Genomic DNA, 9,921 nt, shown 5'->3' with positions numbered 1-9,921 from the left:
TGCAGCCCAGATGTCACAGCGAATGGCAAATGGGCGTGGCCACGGCCAACACTGCCGGCCGCGGGGATGTTGGGTTCCGTGTGGTTTTCACAGGTTGTGAAATAGCTTCCTCTTATTCTTCAAGGGGTCAAAAAGGTGAAGCCTTTTCTTAGCGAGGGCCTGCAGAGGTCGGCAGCCCCCCGGCCCCTGGCCCTGCCGCCCATGGTGTCGGGTGGCGGCCACCAACCTCTCGTCCACGGGAGAGAAGGCCAGGCTCCAAGGCCACTCCACCTGGCTGCGTGGGGCCGGCCGACACTCAGAGACGTAGCGACTCCTCCCAGGCAGCCCTGGGCCCAGGTGCTCGGGTGGTGCCGGGCCCTGGTGGGCGCACGCCTTGGCCCGGCGGCCCCCCTCCCCCTGGACTGGCGGTGGGCTCAGCGGGTGCCCAGGGGAGGGCCCCACGCGCTGGTTTTCACAGCGGGGGTGGGAGCAGGAGTCGGTGCTGGGGGGGCCGTGTTCCTGCTCTGCAGCGGGCACAGCTGCGCGCCGGCGTGTGAGCTCCGGGCTCGGAACGGTGCTGTGAGGTGTTCTTTTACGAGCTCCAGAGCTTACTTGTTTTTCCTTAAGCGTTCATCCCGTCCATCTTCGTCCAGTGCCTACTGTGTGCCAGGCCCCCGGCCCCACCTGCGCCAGGTGGCTGAGCCTGGGGAGGGAGGACAGGCCACAAGTCCATGCCTGCCTCTGTCTTCGGGGACAGTATGCATCAGGGGAGGCCACCTGGAGGAGGCGGGTGGGGCCTTTAGTGAGGAGATGAGTGTGGGTGGTGGGAGGGCCAGGGGTCGCTGGCCACGTGGGGAAGGTGTGGCCGGTGTCACCCAGAGGTGAGGGGGCAAGAGTCCTAGAAAGGTCCCAGCGCTGGCTGCCCTGGGGAGAGGAGGCCGGCTGCTCCCCACTGTCCTGGCTCAAGCAGGGGCGTGGCAGCGGGAAGAGCCCACAGCTCTGGAGTCCTGGCCTACATGCTGGCACCCAGTGACCTTGGTCGTGTCACTGGCGTCCCTCTGGGGCTGTAACTGCATCTTCAGCCAAGAGGTGTGACAGCTGCTCCTGCAGGGCCTCCCTACACGCACTCAGGAAATGGGACCACGCTGTGGGCAGCTGGGACCGGAGGGATCGCTCCCTCTCCAGCACTGTGCTCGGCTCCCCAAGGCTCACAGTGCTTCCCACAAGAGTAAGGTCGCACTTAGGGCATGAGGACGTTGCCACCAATGGTGGTAAAACAGCTGGTCCCTGAAGACAGTTCAAAAACTCCCCAAAGTGAGCAAAGATGATGGTTCTGACGAAGGGCGTGTTCTCCTGGGCCAGGGCGGGGAAGCAAGCAGGGGGAGGCTGGGGGGCCGCGGGCTGTGGAGGCTGCGTCCCAGCAGAGGCCGGGCCACTGCCCCAGCCCGACCATGAGAAGCACGCCGACCCCCGACTGCGCCCCGCATCAGGTTGGAGGCCCCCCAAACCCGCCGCCCCAAGGGCCCCGGGCACAGAACGTGTGTCAGGGACACCAGGAATCTGAATAAAGTGTGGATGTTGGTTAACAATAACGGGTCCTGTCGGTTCATTGGTTGTGACCCTGTGGCACTAACGTTAGGGTGGGAACCGGGCGGAGCTCGGGGGGCCCAGGGACCATCCTCAGCCTTCCCTGTACATCTAAAGCTGTTCCACAGCAAGTTTATTTTTTAAACTATCCGGTTATTCACACACACCCCTCGGGGAGCTGTCTGCCCGGCGTCGGCCCCTGCCCCTGCCCCGCGGCCTTGGCCTCCCCTGACACCTGTGCGGAGGCACCTGTGCGGGGGCACCTGTGTGGCTCCGAGGGCCCCGCCCCCACCCGCCCCGCCCCGCCAGGTGCCGCCCCCGGCCCCGCCCCGGCTCCCTGGTGCCCGCGGCTCCGGCTCCCGCTCCAGCTCCGCAGGTGGCTCCGCTGGCGGCCTCGGCGGGTCGCGGAGGTGAGTCGGGGTCTCCGGAAGGGGCGGGGGCGGCCGCAGCCGCTGTGGAGCGGAGCCCAGGGGCGCGCGTTCCGGCCCCGGATGCTCCATCCCCGACGGGGCCGGGAGCCTGTGGGGGGAGCCTGGGGGCGGCGCAGCGCGGGGAGCACGGGGAGCAGAGCCCGTGAGGGCTGCGGGGCCGGCCCGGAGCCCCTCTGCTTCCCCCGCCCTCCGCCAGCATCCGAGTGCCCGGGAGCACAGATGGCGGGGTGCCGGGGTCCCCGACAGGGAAGGGTGCCTGCCGAGGGGGCCTCTGACTCCACGATGCCACCAACACAGGCTGTCGTCAGGGCTGTGCGGCGGGTGGGGAGCACGGCTGGGCGGACCCTCCGCCACCCCCATGTCAGGGCCACCCTGACCGCCCTGGGCCCCCTGGGGTGGGGGCGCGGTGTCTGGCGGTGCCGGAAGCTTTGGGGACTGTGTCCGCATCAAGCACAAGCCCTCCAGCCCGAGTACGTGCTGGGTTTTGGAGGGAAAGACTCCGGGAACCCGCAGGTAAGTGGATTCGTGTTTTCTGCATCCCGGCGGCAGGACGTGGCCACGCACACCCCACGGCCCCGGGCAGGTGCGGGTGTGCGGGATGGTGCATCTGTGTCACCGTGCGACCGTAGGTGTGAGGGTGCAAGGCAATAGCGCGTGACTGTGCATGGTCGTGCCACCGGGTGTGTGTCACGTGTGAGGTTGTGTGTGTCTGCATTTGCAATTGCACTGGGAGCCTGTGTGAGCTCCTGCTGGCCGTTGTCCGAGCTTGTGCACAGGGTAGGGGGTGGGAACTCCTCCTGATGGGTTCCCCTGTCTGGAGGATGGGGCGCCACCACCCCCACGCACGCAGATCTGGCTGGGGCACAACAGGAGGCCCCGCGAGCACGCTGCGGGCCCCTTGTCCCACCAAATGAGAAGTCATGCCCCTGGCGCTGGTCCGACGGCAGCGCCTACTTGAAGCCAGTGAACCCCGCAGCTCGTTCTGGCGCCGAGCCCCAGGCTGGCGAGCGTGCACGTGTGTGTGTGTGTGTGTGTGTGTGTTGTGCAAAGTCCACACAGTCTGCAGAATTGTGAACGCCCAGGGTGTGCAGCACTGAGCTGGAGGGTCTTCAGACAGGGTGCTGGGCGGCCCTCTGCTCAGGCTGGTGCCTCCTCGTGGGAACCGCCTGCCTCGAGTGGCTGGAAGACAGGAAACCACTCCTGTGACCACGGCTGTCCGTGGAGAGCCTGAAGCGGTGGCCGAGCCGAGGCCCCGGGAGGCACCCAGAGGGAGAGGCGGGTGCGTTGCCCGTCCTGGAGGAGCACAGAGGCAGGGGAGGTGGGTGCCCATGTCTGGGCTTCCTTCTCATGCGCGTGGGCCCAGGAAGGAGAAACGGGCAGGGTGCATGTGGACGCGGCTGTGGGGTTCTGTGACATGGGCTCTCACGGGGCCAGGTTGGGGTGGCTGGGGCCCCGGGAGCTGAGCCTGCACCCTGGCATGGGCGTCAAGCTCCTGGTGCCGTCTCCGCGGCTCACCTGCCCCACCTGGACAGCAGGGTCCTGGGATGGGGGGCAGTGGCCCACTTCATGACAAGGAGCCACCAGCAAAGTGGAGGAAATCCCTGGAATGTTAAGGACTGTGTGTGTATGGAAGAAAGGAGGGGAGGCAGAGACGCAGAGAGGAGACAGGGAGTCTGTCCGAGCCTCAGTTTCTTCATCTAGAAGATGGGCGTCCTCATGCCGCCGCTCCCCTGCCGGGGGTCCCTGGGAGGCCCAGGCCAGTGTCAGGCCTGGCTGCTCCTCTCTTCCTAAGCTCACCCCGTTCCCAGAAGTAGAGACGGGGACACGGCTGTTCCCAGCCTTGTGGTTTAACATCCGTGCCTCTAAATGCGGAGGATAACACAGTCTGGGGCGCTGGCTCATGCCTGCCTTCGGCTCTGTCGCTTCCCCTGCTTTACCTCTCCTCGTTAAAAACCACGATCTTGGAATAATTTCAGTTGCAAAGACGGCGCGGAGGGTCCGCAGGCGCGCCGCACCCAGCTTCCCCCGTGGGAAGGCCCTCGGGAGTGCAGCGCCAGGGCGCAGAGCACAGGTGGCGTGGCCACGGCGCTCTCGGTGGCCTTGTTCAGGGCCCCCCAGCGCTCGGGGCTCCAGCCTGGGACCCCCCAACCCGGCATTTTAGGACCTGTATCAACTTTACATCACACAAGCTGTAAGTCGTGGGAGGTTTCTTTTTTTAATCAGCGAGTCTTTATCCGCTTTCCCGGGTATCACCCGCGTGTATCAGCTCCCCCCGCCAGCGCCCTACGGGGTCCCCCCCCCCCCGTTCCCCTGTGGTCTTACTAATGAAGAGAGGACATGATATCATCACTGCAGATAGTTTTCTCACAAACACCTCTTCCCATGAAAACCTAACAAAAAGTCCACAGATAAAAAGGGGGGAAAGAAGAGCCGGAGCTTATTAAATTTCCCACAGGCTCGCTGAGCGATTTATTTCACGAAGTGGGGGCGGCAGGCGGGGAGGGGTGTGGCCCCAGGAGCGGCTGCGGGGGAACGAGGGATGCTGCGGTCCACAGGCTGGAGCTGGAATGCGAGGGTCCGGGTGCCGGGGGCATCTCTTGAGGGCCGGGGGAGGGGGGCAGAGAGGAGGGTCCGAGGTGGGGAGCCCTTGGGGCTTCACCTCCGTGGACGGTTGACCGCGGTGGACCCGGCGCTCCCTTCCTCCCGGAGGCTGGACCCGCACTTCGGTGCAAGCGGCCGCGGCCGGAGGGAGCACTTGCAGCGGGCAGGTGGCCCTGCAGAAAGGATGAGGGGCCAAGGGGCATGAGGAGCAGGCCGGACGGGCCACCGACAGCAAACCTTGGTGCCAGGGGGCGGACAACACCCCACAGGCGGGGGCCTGCACGGGAGCGAATGGATGCTGCGTGGCAAACTGTTCTAGAAGTGAGCAAATCAAAACGTGTCGGGGCGCCTGGCGGGCTCAGGTGGAGCGTGTGACTCTTGATCCTGGAGCCGTGAGTTCGAGCCGCACGCTGGGGCTAGGGTGTACTTTAAAACAAACAAACAAGCAAACAAACAAGCAAACACAAACCAACAACATACACACTATTATCCCATCGTTTCTGTGGGTAATTCGTTCGGGGAGTCCGGCTCGGGGTCTCCGGTGACAGTAGCAGCGGGGAAGTCAGCCCGCGTGGCCGCGTGTAAAACGCCTTCCGCCACCCGCTAGCGGAGACACAGCTGGAGCATCCTCACGGCAGGCGGCCTGTGACTCAGCCTGCGGCAGCCACGCACCCCACACCCTCCGCGGCTGCTCCCCCCCAAGGGCCGAGGCTTCGGTCCGCCTGCTAGGAGCGAGACGTCGAGGCCGGCTGGCGCCGAGGGAGGAGGACGGGCCCCACCGGGAGCCGACGGGCGCGGGCTGGGGCCGTGCGTCGAAGAAATGGGACAGTGCACCTAACTGTCGTTCAGCGCGGCGCCCGCCCCGTGGGAAATGCTGTTTCCTCGCTGGTGGCGTCTTCCCAGCCGATCTGCGGTCCTCTGAGGAGCGACCTCCCAGCCGTTGCCGTGGGCCCGGCCTGTGGAGCGAGAGGACTGTTCGCTCGGCCAGGATTGGGTTAAAGATTGAAGAGAACGCGCCAGGTGTTCTTCCCTGGCTTCCACGTCTCCCAGAGGGACCCAGGGAAGTCCAGGCTCGGCACCTTGGCAGAAGCCGGCCTGCACTGCCTTGCCGGGGGTGCAGCTTGCACAATCCAGGAGGAAACAGATAAAGTGGGGACGTGGAAGGGCGAGTGGAGGCATCTGCCGTGAGGGTATAGATCAGCGTGGCAGGCGGCAGGCACAGCAGATGCAAAGGCCCTGGGGCAGGATCGTGCCTTGCGTGATTGAGGAGAGAGGAGCTGGAGCAAGGGAGGAAGGAGGAGCTGAGGACAGACAGCGGGTAGTGGTGGGATCAGGTCTCGCGGGCATCTTGCCCTAAAGTGAAAGCCGTGGGCAGGATTGAGCAGAGGGGACACGGCCCGACTCAGCTTTGAGCTGCTGTGCACGGAGGCAGCAAGCTCTGTGACCAGGCCTGGGTGGTGCCCGGCAGGCGTGGGCCAGTTCTGGATACTTTCCGGGGCAAGCAGTGGGAGGACAGCACTTCCAGGCACTCGGATGGTGCCGAGGGGTCATGTGGACCCCAGGGGTTAGGGTCTGAGTGACACAAACTGGGAGGTGCTGCCCGAGGCGGGGAGGCTGTGGGGGAGCTGGTGTGCAGGGGCTGAGAGAGCTATAGGGTTCAGTGACGTGCATCAGATCTGAGCAGCTCCCCTGCCCTCGAATCGCCACAAATGTGGGGCTTGGAACAGCTGGCACTTAGCACCTTCCCGTTTCTGCGGGTCCAGGGTCTGGGCACGGCTTAGTGGGGCCCCGAGCTCAGGGTCATGTGAAGCCACCATCCGAGTGCTGGCTGGGCCACGTTCTCAACTGAAGGCCAGACCGCAGAAGGCCCTGCTTCCAGGCTCACTGGGGTCGCCGGCAGATGAGGGAGGGCCTGGCTTTGGCAGCTGGCCAGCTGGTGGCCATGCTCGGCTCCTAGGGGACATCTGGGCTTCTCCTCGATGGCCACGTAGTTCATTAGGCCGTGAGGGGGTCGTTAGCTCCAGGCTGCTAAGACGGAGCCTTACATCATGCAGTAGTCACGGCAGGGACAGGCCTGCAGCCTTCGACTGGGCAGAAGAAGCAAGTCACTCCGGGGTTGAGGGGGGACAAGGCTGCCCAGGGCTCTGAACACCAGGCGCTAAGGGCCCGCCGGGTCACCCTGGGTCACCCAGAAGGAGGTCCTGGGAGCCAGCTGGACCCAAGTCTGCAATTCAGTAGATGAGTGTGGCTGGGAGACGTCAGGGATGTTATTAAAACCGCAAGACTGGATGGCATCGCGGAGGGGAGGGCACGTACCTACAGGGAGGCCACGAGGACACTCATTAAATCTTCTTTAAATGGTCTATTTAAAAAAAAATTTTTTTTTAGTCACTGCAACACACAGTAGAAAACAAAAGGAGGTGAGTGACAATGAATAAATACGTACAGGGAAGGAAACCCACCCCAGACAGACGGGCAGGAGGACTCTCAGTGACTGCAGGAAATAACGTTGTAGTGCAATGTCCCCAAATATCAAGTGAACGCAGGGGAATTCCCGACAAGCAACATATCAATCTTTTATTTTTTTTTTGAGATTTTTATTTATTTATTCATGAGAGACACACAGAGAGAGGCAGAGACACAGGCAGAAGGATAAGCAGGCTCCATGCAGGGAACCCAATGCAGGACTCGATCCCAGGACCCCGGGGTCACACACTGAGCCAAAGGCAGATGCTCCATCGCTGGGCCCCCCAGGTGCCCCCATATCAACATTTTAACAAAGATGAGCCTCGACAGGCCTGGGAGGCGGGTCGGGGAGATGGTCCTGCAGGTGTAAGTCCGGGTCCTGTCTTCGGGTCCGATGTCAATGTGCTGTTCATGGATTCTTTTGTTTTGGTGTTGATGTTTATATTTTTAAAAGATTGTGTGAAAATATTGATCTTGACTGAGGTTTAGGTGTCCCTCTTAAACTTTGCCTTGGAGGCCAGCACCCCGATCGTTTCACCCAAGGCCCTGGGCTGGGTATCCTCCCTGAAAGCTGTGCGCCCACAGCTCACGCCCTCTTTTTGAAAACAGTCATTGGCAAGGGTTAGAGTAGCATTAAGGACACGCTGGCCCTAAGCCGAGACTCTCCGTGGCATCATCGGGAGGCTGGAGGCGGTTGTCCCTGCCTTGTTCCCAGCATGGCTCAGCTTGCAATGTCTTCTTGCTCAGCACTCCCTTGGGGAGCCCCGAAAGGCTCCAGACCCTCCTGGCAGGTGCAGACGGAGAGTAGGGTGGCCAGGTGTCCTGATTTCAGCTTATGACTACAACAGTCCCAGGTGACCTGAGATGACTGGTCACCCCAAACGGGAGTGACTTGCCCAGTGTCACCCCATCACTGCTGAGCTGGGACGAGTGTCAGGCCTTTCGCCTCTGGCCTGGGCCAAAGAATGCTCTGAGCTGGATGCCGGTCAAGCCACAGGGTCCAGTTGGAGACGCCAGAGTTCGCGGCTCCCAACTCCGTTCTGCGTGCTCTGGGCTGTTGTCGTGCGTCCCAGAGACCCTTTGCTCTTCCTTCCCTCTATCGTGGTGCACACTGCAGACCTTAGAGCCGGTGCAGGTCTTTCTTGAAGCTTCTACCAATCATTCCCGTAACTGGGAACAGCAAGTCTCTTGCCTGCTCATTCCTCTTATTTTACAACTGCACACTCACTCTTTAGATCTGTCTGGGGTGTTCTCATGTATCTCTTGAGCGCAGGTGGTAACTTATCCTCCGTTTCTTAAAAAAAAAAAAAAAAAGCTCTGCCTCATCCTGTCAAGGGGTTTCTCTCAGCTCAAGATCACTGTGTGAGCCAGCAATCGCCGTCTTGTGTTCTCTTATTTTCTCTTAATCAGCTATCTTCCCTCGTTGCACTCAGCTTTTGTCATCCATTCTCTTCCACCCCCAATCTTCGCAAAAAATAAAAAAATAAAATACATTCTAGAAGATATCTTGTAGTCTGAGATTAAGGGTGTGAAGGTTCTTCTGGAACCTTCTCTCTTAAGTAAGCTGCCCACTTGTGTAAGATAGCTTGTCTCCATTACATCTCAGTGGAAACTGAGATCTATCTAAACAGGCAGATTTGGTTTTTGGCAGATTTGTTTTTTAAGTCCTAAATGAAAATAAATAAAGTCCTAGTGAACTTCACATCTTGGCCAGAAGCCTACTTCAATTTCGAAATATGAGTGTTTGGGGTAAGTTGGGTTTTATTTTATTTTTTTAAAAGATTGATTATTTATTTATGAGAGAGAGACACAGGCAGAGGGAGAAGCAGGCTCCATGCAAGGAGCCCGACATGGGACTCGATCTCGGGTCTCCAGGATCCCACCCTGGGCCGAAGGCAGCGCTAAACCGCCGAGCCACTGGGGCTGCCTGAAAGTTGGGTTTTAAAGTGACTCAACTTTATGACTGGAGACTGACGATGATTAGCCTCTCATCAGTCTGGCCTTCTGCGTTTGTTTCTCAGCATGAAATGGAATATAAAGCAATCCAGAGAGGCTACTTGGGGGTCTTTAGCCGACTTTTTGCAAAGCTGATATAGGCACACTGACAATTTATTCCTTGGCAAATTGTCAGCTTTTCCCTCAAGCAACAAATGCCTTGTCTGTCCCAACTGTTTGCAGAGGCTTTACAGAAGGTGCATGTGTGTCCTCAAGGAGTTGACGGGGGTCTAGAAAGTTCTCTAGACTGTGTCCATATAGTACTTTATAATCACTTCCCAGCCAGGCTGTTGTTTCCACGGCCTTACTGCTCTCTACTCCGTGGAGCATTGAGCCAGCACCGAACACCCCTCTTTCTGGAATTCACACTCACAAGGACAGGCACAAACTCCTGCTCTATCCGTTCCTTGCTGACTTCCCGCAACAGTTTTTCTTTAATTGCAGTAAGGTACACGCAACATAAAATTCACCACGGTAACCATCTCTAAGTGCATAGCTCAGGGCACCCACTCCCACCACTGTCTCCAGAACCTTCCATCTCCCCACACGGACCCCCCACCCCCTGCCCTGGCTCCCACCATCTCCTCTCTGTCTCTGGGGACCTCCTGGGAGTGGGGTCCTGCAGGATTTGTCTTACTGTGACCGGCTTATTTCCAAGCAGAGTCCTCAGTCCATCCATGTTGTAGCAGGTGTTAGAATTTCCCTCCCTTTTAGGGTTGACTACTACCCTATCGTATGGGTAGGCCACATTTGCTCATCTCTTCATCCACCAGTGGACACTTTGGTTACCGTGAATAATGCTGCTGTGAACATGGGTGTGCGAGCATCTGTTTTCGATTTTCTGAGTGTGTACCTTGGACAC

This window comes from Canis lupus, chromosome 19 (assembly GCF_048164855.1).
Source record: "Canis lupus baileyi chromosome 19, mCanLup2.hap1, whole genome shotgun sequence".
Classification (NCBI taxonomy): Eukaryota; Metazoa; Chordata; class Mammalia; order Carnivora; family Canidae; genus Canis; species Canis lupus.
This window is presented reverse-complemented; position numbering follows the sequence as displayed.